At 42.2% G+C, this 13443-nt stretch overlaps 1 long non-coding RNA gene across 1 annotated transcript; it reads right to left on the reverse strand.

The window, feature by feature from the left end:
• Nucleotides 1-4230: 4230 nt before the first annotated feature.
• On the reverse strand, nucleotides 4231-12193 carry LOC143819591 (uncharacterized). The gene is made up of 3 exons (XR_013225018.1): nucleotides 12033-12193; nucleotides 10747-11005; nucleotides 4231-4706 (listed from the first exon to the last, which is right to left on the reverse strand). It is a non-coding gene; the product is annotated as an uncharacterized LOC143819591 (long non-coding RNA).
• Between the last annotated feature and the right edge of the window lie 1250 nt (nucleotides 12194-13443).

The raw sequence follows: 13443 nt of genomic DNA on the forward strand, positions 1-13443 counted from the left end.
AGAGATTGTAGAAATGTATTGTTAACTGATTTTGATAGCCTGGGACAGGTTTTCTCTTTTTCTGTTAGCATTCTTATATACCTGTCAGATTTTCCTTGCCTTATCTCTTCTTCTACCAATGTTGTCTTATTGCTATAGAAATATAAATACTAAGTTTCTTAGGGCAGGACTTTTAAAAAAGAAGTAAAACACGAGTGGCAATTTGTAATTAAATCCATCACTACCATATTGAATCTTGTTACCTCAACAAATATGTACTTCAGGTTTTTCTCTTGCTGTCACCTAAAGGCTCGAGTTAATATTGTATGATTTTTTTTAAAGACAACATTCATATCATGTTTTGTTTATAACTTTATTAGCTTTTTGCTACTGAACTTTGCTCAAACAAACAATGCAGAGTCTGTAAACCCCAGAGTTGAAAAGACTAATAGCCTGGAACCTTCTATCCTCCTGGAACCTTCAATCTAGAACACCTTTTCTCAACTTTTTTACTGCTGAAAACCCCCTGAAACATCCCTCAGGCTCTGAGAAACCCCAGAAGTAGCCTAATCATGCAGAATATGGCTGAGAACCACACCTGTGTACACACCCACCCAGGACCCCTCCCCTTCCCACCCGCTCTAGGCCCATCATTGGCCATTGGGGGGAAGGCTGACATGGCCATATATAGTCCTATCACAATAAATGTATAACAGATTTAAAATAAATATAAAAATGAACTCCCACTCATTTGGGAAACCCTTCCAGGGTTCTCAAGACACCCCAGTGTCTCACGGAACCCTGGTTGAGAAAGCCTCTTATCCATAAGAACTACAGAACAGAAGAAAATCACAGAAGGATCATCTAAGAACAGTGGTTCTCAACCTGGGGGTCAGGACCCCTTTGGGGGATGAACAACCTTTTCACAGGGGTCACGGCAGGGCAAGCAGCTCGGCCCGATGGGGGTGCCTCCACTGTTGCTGCAAGATCGGCATTGTGGGACAAGAGGCAGAACTGAACTGAGAAACCCCCGGGGGGGGGGGAACAACACCTTATATACAATCATGAACAATGGATCTTCACGCCATTGGTCAGTTTCGGTTTAATTTCTGTGAAAGAACACGTGCATAATTTTATGGTTGGGGGTCACCACAACAGGAGGAACTGTATTAAAGGGTCGTGGCATTAGGAAGGTTGAGAACCACTGATCTAAGAAGCTCCAGGAGGTTTCCTAATATCTGCACCTGCCCCCTCCCTCTTCTCAGATCTATTTGCATGAGTGCAACCCCAACACCAGACAAGAACTAGCTGCTGTGCAATCTATACTACCAAATCCAAAAGCAGCCTGGCAAAGAAGGCACCCTTCCTCTGCTTTTCTCTGTGGTCCATGGGAAGCTGCTGGAATTTCAAACTAGTTTTAAAGAATGTGTCTGCATTTCCTGGGCTTATAGCCCGAAAGAAAATTCAACCAAGGCCTGGAGGAAAAGAATATAATCAAAACTATTGTCTAAAGAGAACAAAATGCAGGTAGCATGTCCTATGCTAAGAGAAAAAAAGAAAAGAAAACAAACCAGTCTCCTTTTGTTCCTTTCTAGCCCACCCCTCCCTAAATGAAAACACACTAAAATGTCTGATTTAGCTGGGCCTCTGGAATAAAGTATAATTCCCCCCTCCCCTATAAAGATGCTTATAGGAATTAAAAATAAACACAGAAGCTTTTAGTAACACGGACTCTAAATTACAATTCTGAAAACAATGCATTACTTCTGACATCATTTTGTACCGTATCAATTATAGTAATTTTCCTCATCAGATACAGTGCAGCATTTTGCCTGCTGAGCAGTAGGTGAGATTTTTTGGCAAACATTTTCATGTTGTTTGGTTTCTCCAGTGATGGTGTGCATCTCTTCTGGCAAGATTTTCGTTGTGCAATTTAGATTGAGATGCTGAAATTCACAGTTTTGATTCCATCAACCAGTTTGGGATCTCGTCAGCCTTCATGGGTGTTTCATTATTGGGCTGATCTGGCAGCCATAGTAGGAAATGGGACTGTTCCCTTATCTGAGGCTCTTGCTAATACATATACAAGTAGAGAACATTCAGCATTAATTTTAAGAATTCTTAATCTAAAATCCTTCTTGAGTGCCCTAAAATCTGACAACTTGCGTCAGAATAGTTCTGCTATTGATTTTGTGTTCAGATTCAAGGAGGGAGGGAAGGAAGGAAGGAAGGAAGGAAGGAAGGAAGGAAGGAAGGAAGGAAGGAAGGAAGGAAGGAAGGAAGGAAGGAAGGAAGGGCCTCAACCATATGCCTGGCAGAAGAGTGCCATCTTTTGGGTCCCTCAGAACTTTGTCAGCTCTGACAGAGCCTGAGTCTCAGAGCTGCTAACTCATTCCGCCAGGCTGGAGTCAGGGCTGAAAAGGCCCTGACTTTGGTCAAGGCCAATCATATCTCTTCGGGGCTGGGAACTACCAGTAAGTCGGGGTTCACAGAATGCAATGCTCTTCGGGGAATGTCCTCAAAGAGGTCATCCCTCAGGTATGCAGGGCATTGACCATGTAAGGCCTTGAAGGTTAAAAGCAACCTTTTAACTTCATCTGGAATTCAACTGGAATCCTTCCTGGATCTGGTTTTCATCACCCTCCCCTGACTGGACTCTCACCCATCTTTTTTCTTCTGGATCAGGCTTCTATGTTTTCTTTTTCTCCCCTACCCAAAGCACCACTGGCTTGAGCTTGGCGAGGTGGTTAGGAGCACCAACTTCTAATCTGGTGAGCCGGATTTGATTCCCTGCTCCTCCCCCACATGCAGCCATCTGGGCGACCTTGAGCTCACCACAGCACTGATAAAGCTGTTCTGACCGAGCAGTAATATCAGGGCTCTCTCAGCCTCACCCACCTCACAGGGTGTCTGTTTGGGGAGAGGAAAGGGAAGGCGACTGTAAGCTGCTCTGAGACTCCTTCGGGTAGAGAAAAGCGGCATATAAGAACCAACTCTTCTTCTTCAGTAATATCAGGGCTCTCTCAGCCTCACCTCCCCCACAGGGTGTCTGTTATGCAGGAAGGAAAGGGAAGGCGATTGTAAGCCATTTTGAGACTTCTTCGGGTAAAGAAAAGTGGCATATAAGAACCAACTTTTCTTCCTCTTCTCTTTGTGGGCTTGATTTTTTTAAATCACTGGGGAAAGAAAATAAACCAAACAAACAGTATCTCTGGTGGTAACATCTGCATCCTTTCCCCTTCAACTGACCCCATTTGTCTCAGCCCTGGCCATATTGATTCATGCCACAGGCTAGTGTCCTGCAAGTCACTCTATGCAGAGCTACCCATGAAGATGATTCAGAAACTGCAACTTGTCCAGAATGTGCCTACCAGTCTTTGAACTGGTAGACCAGCCTTTCTCAACTTCTTTACCATTGAGAAACCCCTGAAACATTCTTCAGGCCTTGAAGACCCCCAAAGTGTACACACCCACCCGGGGCCCCTCCCCTTCCCCCCCTCCAGGCCCATCATATACAGTCATATCACCCGATAAATTTTTAACAAATTATTTAAATAATTTTAGAATGAATTAACCCTCACCCATTTGGGAAACCCCTTCAGTGCCATCAAGAGACCCCAGGATTCATGGAACCCTGGCTGAAAAAGCTTCAGCAGATCCTTTTCTGTGCATATCCAAGGAATCTTGCAAAAGCTGCACTGAGTTCCAGTTGGTTTCCAGATCAAATTCAAGATTTTGGTTCTCAACTGAAAGCCCTAAAGTGTCTGGGAATATCTTATCTGAGGGACTGCCAATCCTGATATAAGCCCCGCCTCCCGACCACTCTGCCTGCCTCTGACATTTTGCAGCTTGCTGGGGGTACCTGGCCCTTAATTAGCTTGGCTCTTTACTGCTAGGGCCAGGACTGTTTCTGTGGTCACCCCATGTTTGTGGAATGCCTTGTCTGGGGAGACTCACACCCAGGGGGACCTAGTTGGTTTCTGCAGGACATGCAAAACTGAACTTTTTCAACAGCTTGATGTCAAAGGCAGACAGACTCACAACTAGGCTTCTGGATTAATAGAAAGGTCTACTGCAAGTAGATCTGAACACTCCAACATCTGTAGTCAAATCTAATCGATACATGGCAAGCAAGCAGTTATCAATGTATCCTTCCCATCCAAATGCCCCCTCTTTCCCAGGGTAGAATTGCCCAACCTCTCACAGGTGCCATCCTGGGCTTCCTGCCAGACCGTCTCTGCCTCGGCTGGCCTTGGGGGACTGGCGCCCTCCCTTTCAGACAACAAAGTACAGAGCAACATTTGCAAGACAGTGTCACAGCATGAAAGGGTACACAGAACAGTGTGAAATAGTTCAGGGTTGTAAAAAAGGTTACAAAAGGTTCTGCAAACAACAAACATCCAACCAACATGGAGATTCTCTGGTCAATCACAAATCATGGCAGAGATCAGAGGGGCTGATCCTGACAACTTCCTATCAGATTTTCATATTGCTAGTCTCAGTTTGGCTCTGGAAATTTCTTCCCTCTAATTTTCAGCTCCTTTGGCTTTCAGTTTGCGATACTGATATTTTTAAAGGATTTTGCACCCAATTTTATTGTCACGTTTATATTGGATTTTCAGTTACATCAGCTGCTCTGTGGTATTTAACTTACTTAAATCACATCGTTCCGTATCACTGTTAGCCGTCTCAAGTCACATTTGCTGTGGGAGAGGTGGAAGACATGTCTGAAAAATAAATGCAAAGCAGACAAGAGTTGTATTTTCCATTCTATACTTCCTCCCCATCTCTTCCTTCTCCTAGAGTGAATGCTGACAGGGGCTCATGGGAATTGTAGTCCATGGACATCTGGAGGACCACAGGTTGACTACCCCTGTCCTAGAGGAACTCTTACAATGCTTATGCCCTAGGCAGTCATGACCGCCTTCTTCATGTTTTTTATTCTTATTCTTACAGTTGACTCATTGCTATGTACCCTGCTACTCTCCCTCCTTTTGCCTCTAATCCTCAGAGTCCCATAACAACCTCCATTGTATTTACCCAAAGAAGCCATATAAAAATATAAGGGTATATCAGGGCATTCATATCATTTGGTGGGGTAGAAACTGCTCTTTAAAAAGAAACCACCTTTAAAAATATATCTCCATGAACAGGGAAGGGGTTTGTAATACTGGGGCTTTTTGTCCTGGGGGAGAGAGAGACAGACAGACAGAGAGAGAGAGAGAGAGAGAGAGAGAGAGAGATTCCAAACAACCCAGGGTTTTAAACATTTATCTCAAAATAAAAATTTAAAATATAGGTGCTCAGGCTTCCAAAATAGATTTAATTTTCTTTTAATGTCCCTGTAAGGCTGCCAAGATTTAAATTGGACGTCTGGATTCAATTTTGGTTTAAGGGATAGGATAATATCTGGTGTGGGCTGACTTTGAGAAAGTTTAAGAGTTTTTCAACTTTTATTGGCTCATCAAAAGAACACACAGAGCAGGGTAAATTCTGTGAGCCTTGGAAAATGCAACTCCCGGCGAGGACCCAGGAGAAATCCCTCTTATGTCACCGTTCTTAGTAGCCAAAGCTAAAGTAAGGTCTTTTAAAATGTATGAGGAGAATAATTGTTTAATTGACTTTTCATTTGGTTGACCTTGCCTCTTGATATCAGTTGACTCCCCGATAACCTGGTGTCATGGGTGCCTTTCATTCCTGATACCCCAGTCTAATTTGCTCTTGGACACCATTGCTTTTGTGTCGTCTTCTGGCTGGATACCCTAGCATATAATCTTACATAAGAGAGAAGAGAATCAATAACGGAAGAGATAAGTGCCTTTACAGAAACACTGGAGATGAATATCGTGTCACTGGACCGGATATAGCACTGCGAATCTGTGGCCTTGATGCCTTCTTGCACCATACGAAAAAAGAAAATAACTAAAGCCATGAGACGGGAAATGCTTCTGTTATTACATGGGTATCAGACCAGTAAAGGAACATAAAGATTGCAAAATACGTTTGTGCGTGCTGCTTAATATTCTGGTTGGATCCAGTGATGCTTAAGAGGAAATACCAGGAACCTTTCTCCTGATATACTATAAAGCCTGGTTGTACAGAATGTCAAAGGCTGTACAGAATGTTGGGCCATTCCACACCCTGAAAATAAAGTGTGACACTTATCCCCTGTCGTTTCAAACATCGTCTGCATCCAGCATCCCAGCAACAATCTGTCAGCCACACCCTCCATTTTAACTCACTAGTTGGGGAATCCACAAAACTGGATTTTGTTGCATGTGCAGGAGCAGAGCAACCAGCAACCACCAGCAAAATAGCAGTGCATAACACCGTGGCCAGTGCGATCTCTGTCTCCAGTGCCTGCCCTCGTGCTTGCCTCCCTTTCCCTTCTCCCTGGAATGGGGCTTTTTTTTTTTGGAGCAAGCTGCCTGGACCAACGAATATGCATTGGTCTATAAAGGCAGAACAAAAAAAAATTCTCACCCACCAGTTGGCACACAAAACATGCCTCTCAATCTCTCCCCCCCCCCACGAAAAAAAAATCTTGGAAAAAATTACTTCTGTTCATCTTCAAGTGTCAAATTTCCAAAATGAGCTGGCTAAACTATGCACTATGCATCTATGATTATATGCATAGGGGCATTGTTCTCTACATAGGGCAAACAGGTCAAACCCTACGTCAAAGAATTAATGGGCACAAGTCTGACATCAAAACCACAAAATTGGAAAACCTGTAGGGGAACACTTCAACCTTCCAGGACATTCAATAAGGGACCTGAAAGTAACTGTTTTATTGCAAGGGAACTTCAAGAACAGGCTAGAAAGGGAGACTGCAGAAATGCAAGTTATTGCAACACTCAAAACTATGACATACCCTGGACTCAACAAGGACATAGGGTTTTTTTTAATCTCACTATTCATGCTACCCTTCTTCATGTATCCATATTCCTCACAATTTATTTTATTTGTGATAATGTGACTATAAGGTAATGGCAATGGAATGGAATTTTGAGTTTAACTCCCTGACCTTGGGATAAGATAGTTACCAGCAATTCCCTTGTAGGAATGTTTCATACATGTATGGAGACAGATGGGGCAAGCAGCATATGGTGAAGTGAGAGTTTTTGATCACTGACACAGGCAGTTTCATTTCTCCTATGTTTTTGTGAACTACAACTGAATTCCAGGGGATGGATTGGCTGTTTTGGCAAAAAATTATCATTGGCTGTATTTAGTTGTGTGACAAAGTTTACTAATTTAACAGAATTAATTTTTGCTATATATTTCCACTGTCATGTCAGGGATTCATAGTCTGAGGAAGAGTGCTTGCACTCAAAAGCTCATGCCCTGAATAAATCTTTGTTGGTCTTAAAGGCGCTACTGGACTCTGATTTTATTGTGCTACTTCAGACCAACACGGCTACTCATTTGAATCTATGCCAACGTTGGGTTTATTAGCACTTTCTCACCATTTCCTCATCAGGACCAAGAAGCAGATGGTCATTTGATCCTCTGTGTAAGCACAGTATCTATTCATTCTTTTTTTTAAAAAAAATAGCTCGTAATTTGAGAGAATGAAAGATACCTTTTGCAGAACATGATGATGGAATGAAAGACTTCTATCTGAATCCAAGACCAAAAACTGAAAGCCACATCTTACATTAGCCACAATATAAGCTATTGTAGGAGATCCAAAAAGGAATTTATTTTAAAAGAAGCAGCAGCAGCAGAAAACTGCATTACACCAAACTGAATCGAAAAAAGACACAGAGGAAAAGTATATTGTGACCTAAAGTTATAAATCAGAAAGAAAGGCCAAACAAGAGGGATTCATGCTGTATATAAGCCAGAAATATATTCAATCATTGGTTCAACTATGCTCAATTCAGCATTCTTAATCTAAAATATTTCTTGTGTTGGTTTTTGTAAGGTTTAGTTGATGTCATCAAAAACTGTAATCTAATTTTTAGACTCTGGTATTCACTAAACTGATACAAATTTGAAATGTTCAGTAGAGGAGATGGGAAAATCATATTGTATCTCATTCGTGAGGACTATACAGTCATGGTCACATTATTTTTGAACCACAAGGAGAAATGGGAATTTAGATCAGGAAGAAATTAGAAATATTAAAATGAAGTACTAAATGTTCTTAGTTGGAAGAGAAGCTGATCAAATCATTGAGGATTTTCTCACACACATTCCAGAAAGGCTGCATTGTTTTGGCTGCAGCAGCAGAGTGAATAGTCATACTTCTAAGTCACACAAATAAAGAAGAGCACTTATGTGAGTGAACAAAAGGTTAGGAGAAAAACTATGCGGAATCAAAGTGTTAGATACTTTTTGCTGAAAAGTTTGGGTTTGTAGCAGAAAATATTGTGACACTGGTACCTAAATGCTGGGTTTGAAACTTAAGATGAAAGAAACTAATCAGATCTGCTGTAAAAGACATTCTGTTAGGCCTCAGCTGAGTGAACCAATAAGGACCAGCTGACATCATTAACTAATGTGCCTCAACTGGGGCTTAGTTTAGCCCTTTTTTGTACATGTATGTGTGTTTGTACCTTCTGTCTTTTAAGACCAGTTATCTAAGAACTCTTTCCAGGGATGAACTCTGCAAGAAACAACAAAATCTGAGCCCAATGGCTCCTTTAAGAACAACAAAGATTTATTCAAGGTGTGAGCTTTTGTGTGCAAGCACACCTCCTCAGACAATGGGAATATGGGAGGGATTCAGTATGTCAAGTCAATTGCAGAAGCCCTACCACCCTGTTCATCCAGCAGCCCCCTGAGCACTGGGGGGATCAGCAATAGAGTTGCTAAACTCCAGGTGTGGACTGGACTTGTCCTGGAATTACAATGGATCTCCAGATTACAGAAACTAGTTTATCCTGAGCCATCAACATAACGAAGTGTGACCAGAAACGCACACACATGTCCAAGACATGTGTCTATGAGCAGTGGGGAATTGCTTTACGAGAGGTTGGTAACGTAGTGTTAAGAATCATTTGCCAATATTTATCAAGGCAGACAACACGTAGTTATAACAAAATAACCATATTTATTGGAAAGAAAATAATAAAAAGAAACATATATCTGGCACACTAACAGTCAAGCGGATAGGAAAATAAAAGGGGGGGGGAAGGATTGCAATCAGTATAGCTACCAGTCCTGGAGAGCGTAGAGGCAAAGAGCAATGCGACCAACCAGCAGCATGAAGGGTGTTCTGAATGGATCTGAATCAGATACACACTTTGGCTTGGCAAAGTCAGAGTTTTTATATGTTTTGAGGAGAAGGGATTCATGCTGGGCTCATGATGGGGGAGTGATAGGGACAAGGTAGAGGCATGATGGAATTTTCCATGGGTGAGAAGTTGGGAAATGGCCTGGCTGGGACCAGAGATTGGTGCTGGTGAGCTCAATGAAAGGGAACTATCTTGTCTCAATGGGTGTATCTGTTGGGTTGGAGAAGCAATTTCCCTTGGCAGATTGGCTTAGAGTGAGTCAGAGGTGAGAGACAAAGGAGATTGCCTAGAAGTGTCTAGGCAAACATTGCTCTGCTGGCCACTCAGTCAGCAATACAATTGGGTGGGTGGTAGAGGAAGGCAAGACAGGACTCAGGCTGCAGCTGTCACGCTGAATCTGTGGCTAAGAGCAAACCGGGGAAAAGATGGAGTCTGGCCCTTCTGGGTCTTGGCAGACTCTAACAGTGTATGGCTTTGGCACAACTATGGGTGGTTGAGGGATGCCACTGGTTGTTGGGGACAGTATGCCAGTCTATAGAGCAGGGTCCTGCCATACATTAGAAAAGGCATGGGCAATTAGCATTAATTAAAAAGAGGCTTTTAAATGGCAAGACCATGGAACAGCAGTTGTCAGTTTTGATGGCAACTGTTCTATCGTGTTTTGATAGTGCGGCTGAGAATTATGCCCTAGGTATGTTTTGACTGCAAACAAAACCTAAACTTTTGAGCTGGAGTATGGTCAAAATTGTTATATGACTATGATGATCAAAATCTGTTATCTCCCCTCCACACACACAAATTTCCTATTTAAACTGAATTCAATATTCTGATACGAAAAACTCGGGGTGAAATACTGATTGTTCATAGTATCCAGATTTACTATGGTGATAAAGCCTATAAATAACACAGCTGTCCTGTTTAAATGATGGTTTGTCATAATCATCAATTTGCTATGGAAATGAGACTTTAAATCACTGACTGAGAAGAGTTCTGGTATACAGCTGTAATAAAGATACTTCACGGTAAGTGTGCAATATCTGGCCAGTGTACAACGGATAATTCTTGCTATCTGGTTGTGTCTCTCAAAATAATCAATATTTGACAGAGCAGGGCAACCTATAATGATGTAATGTAATGTATTGATTCAGCTGGTAACATGCATTCATGGTGTTTGTCATTATCTGCAATTTTAAGGACAGATCTGCAATGAAATTTTGAACAGCTGCTATGATACAATCTACTTGAACATAACGCTTTCCATTTTCAGTAGTACGGTTGATTTTTTTCTTAACTGCTGAAATAATTATCATCCAGACTCCATAATTACCTTCTTCTCTACCTTGTATGCATAGGTATTGAATTGGGGATTAAGATCTTTCTGAGTAAAGATCCTAAAGATAGATCTAATCACAGCCATCTGATTTTTGCCAAGTTCATTTTAATCGCTGTATTTACAGGAGCATGGAAATACGGGACAGGATCCAGCCTCCTGTTCATGCAGCTGGACTTTCCTTCCACCCACCTGAATGTGACCTGAATGTGAGGTCAGGACAATGTGCCATGACAATCACCAGCTGTGGCATGCAGGTATGAACTTCCAAACGTGGATCCAGCTGCCTTGCTTCCAAGCTTGCTTCAAGTAGTTGTTCTCAACTGTTTGGTAGCTTTACTCACATCTTGCTCACTCATCATTCAGGGAGGTGTTTAGAAGCATCCAAGCAAATCCATATGTGCTTCACATATTTTCTCACATATCTAGATAGCTTTATGGCAAACAAATACTAAAGGCAAAAAAGGAGAGATTGTAATGGCTGTATTTACAGGAGCATAGAAATACTGGGCAAGATCCAAGTAGATAGATGGAAGATGGAAGATTTCAGGACTTCTCCAGCTTTTGCTAAGACTCAAGCACGCCTACCAAAGTATCCCTATATCATGACCCACATATTCTCCCCTAGTCCACAGTCAGCTGCAAAAAGCCCCAGTTGATGCTCTTCCTTGCTTTCTCATGCCAGGAGAAATCAAAAGTAACCAACAGGTCTTCAGACATAACATTCCTGCCCCAAGGTCAAGAAATACCCCCCCTTTTCTGGAGACTAGGCTGCCAACAGATTTACTAACATAGGCCCTCCCATTGGAATTGCTCCTGCCAGCATCCCACAACCAGACCTTGACCAAAATATATCCAGCTACCACTAAGTAAAGCTAATGCTACAAACAGAAACATAAAAGATGGAGGTGCAACAGTCATGGCAAGGACATTCAGAGGTGGCCAAATTGTGGCTCTCCAGATGCCCATGGACTACAATTCCCATGAGCCTCTGCCAGCATGTGCTGGCAGGGTCTCATGGGAGTTGTAGTTCATGGTCATCTGAAAAGCATAGTTTGGCCACCCCTGGTAGATTCATATAGGTACCAGGGCCCATTCCGCACACTTAGGATAATGCACTTTCAGTGTGCTTTGGCAGCTGGATTTTCCTGTGCAGAACAGGAAAATCTACTTCTAAAATGCATTGAAAGTGCATTATCTATTGTGTGCAGAATAGGCCCAGGTCTTGTCACAAGCAATTCAGTGCTATGCCATACTAAACAAACGGTAAATTTAATGACCTGATCATGACCTTGGGTATACTGTGTAAATGTGATGAGTTAGTTGCAATGACCCGGCCATGTAGTACTTCTGCACAAACACAAAGTGGCTGACCTTGGTACTGTGCTTGAGATGAACTTCATCAAGAATCCTATTAGAGGTCCGATCAGAGACTTGCATTGTGTATAACTGGGGTAGTTTCAGCTGAGTCATTTTACCTGGGGATCTCTTTCATACTGAAGTTTTCAGCACTCCTAAGCAGAATTAGCCTGTGTGTGAAATCCACATCTGTCAGATGAACATTTGCAGCATGATCCTAATGCAGAGTAGTCCCCCTCTTTCTTCAGTGACGCATATTCCCAAAGGAGTGTTCTTAGGATGCCTGCTTTACAGTGAAACAGGAAACATAATGACACTCTTGAAGTCAATGGGTTTAGGAGAATCTGAGTCTTCTTAGAATTGCACTGTAAGTAACCTTTTGCCTCATAGAAGAAATCATTGTCCGCAGCAGCAATGATTTGTGGGGCACTCTAAATCTTTTCATAAATCTTTATGGAGACATATTGAAATAATGTAGATCAGTATTAAACTCCAGCAAGGATATGAAAAAGTGGCCCTAAGCAAAATATTTATTGAGCTTTCGGGCTATACTCCGGCAGCTTTTTAATTTATTCTGTCATATTTATTGTTCCCGTTTTTCATCCGGCTGATAATTCTCACTGCCCCCCCCCTCCGACATTGTTGCTAAGGTTTTACATTGCTTATTTATTCTCCACTCCCAATTTGGTGTTTTGTTCCCTGCTTCAGTAAATGGAAAATGTTCTGTTGGCTTCAGATTATAAGTCTCTGCCCTTCGTGCCTCCGCATTGCATACCACTGCACATGTTTTTATGAATTCTTCTTTCATCTATTCAACTTTGCTCTTGTATGAAATATCATTTGAGTTGTATTAATTTTTTGGCTCACTGGTGTGCTTCACATTTGCAGCCGTCATTTATATATGTTGATGGTGCTTTTATATGAACACAATTATATGGTCAATGTTTAACTAAAATTGACTTTTTAAAGTTATTAATTGTTGTCTCCTGTGCTGCTATTTTTAGTCCAAGGCCCCCCGTTTCATTTAACTTTAGTTCTGTTGACAAGTGTTCCCAGCCTGAAATAAGAAGAGAGAGAACCCTTCCCCTTAGCTAGAGAATTCAGCATCCCTGATGCATTCATTACAGAGAAGGATTGGAGTAGTTGTTGGAGCTGAATTTTCGCTTGGAGACTCATTTCCCTTTCCCTGGTAGTTGCTTCCGAACATGAGAACACAGCCATGCTCTGCCCCAAGGTGACCACTGGGTGGTCTTCTTCAGCCTGATAGAACAGGCTGAAAAAGATGCTTTGGCGTGAGACCGCACTCAAAAGGGCCTGCTATCTCTGAGCTTGGTTGTGTTGTGTTGTCTGAGCTGTGCTGAGCCATCAGCTTCTCCATTATCCTTGGTCACGGCTTTTGCTGCAGAGGTTACAGAGGTTGCTGCTTGTGTTCGTGCCACCTCCTGACCTGCTTGAAGGGGCTCACAAAGTAAAACAGTACGATCAGATCAGAACACAGCATAAATGTCATCAGCATTAAACCACCATAAA

Source organism: Paroedura picta, chromosome 1 (genome assembly GCF_049243985.1).
Source record: "Paroedura picta isolate Pp20150507F chromosome 1, Ppicta_v3.0, whole genome shotgun sequence".
NCBI lineage: Eukaryota > Metazoa > Chordata > Lepidosauria > Squamata > Gekkonidae > Paroedura > Paroedura picta.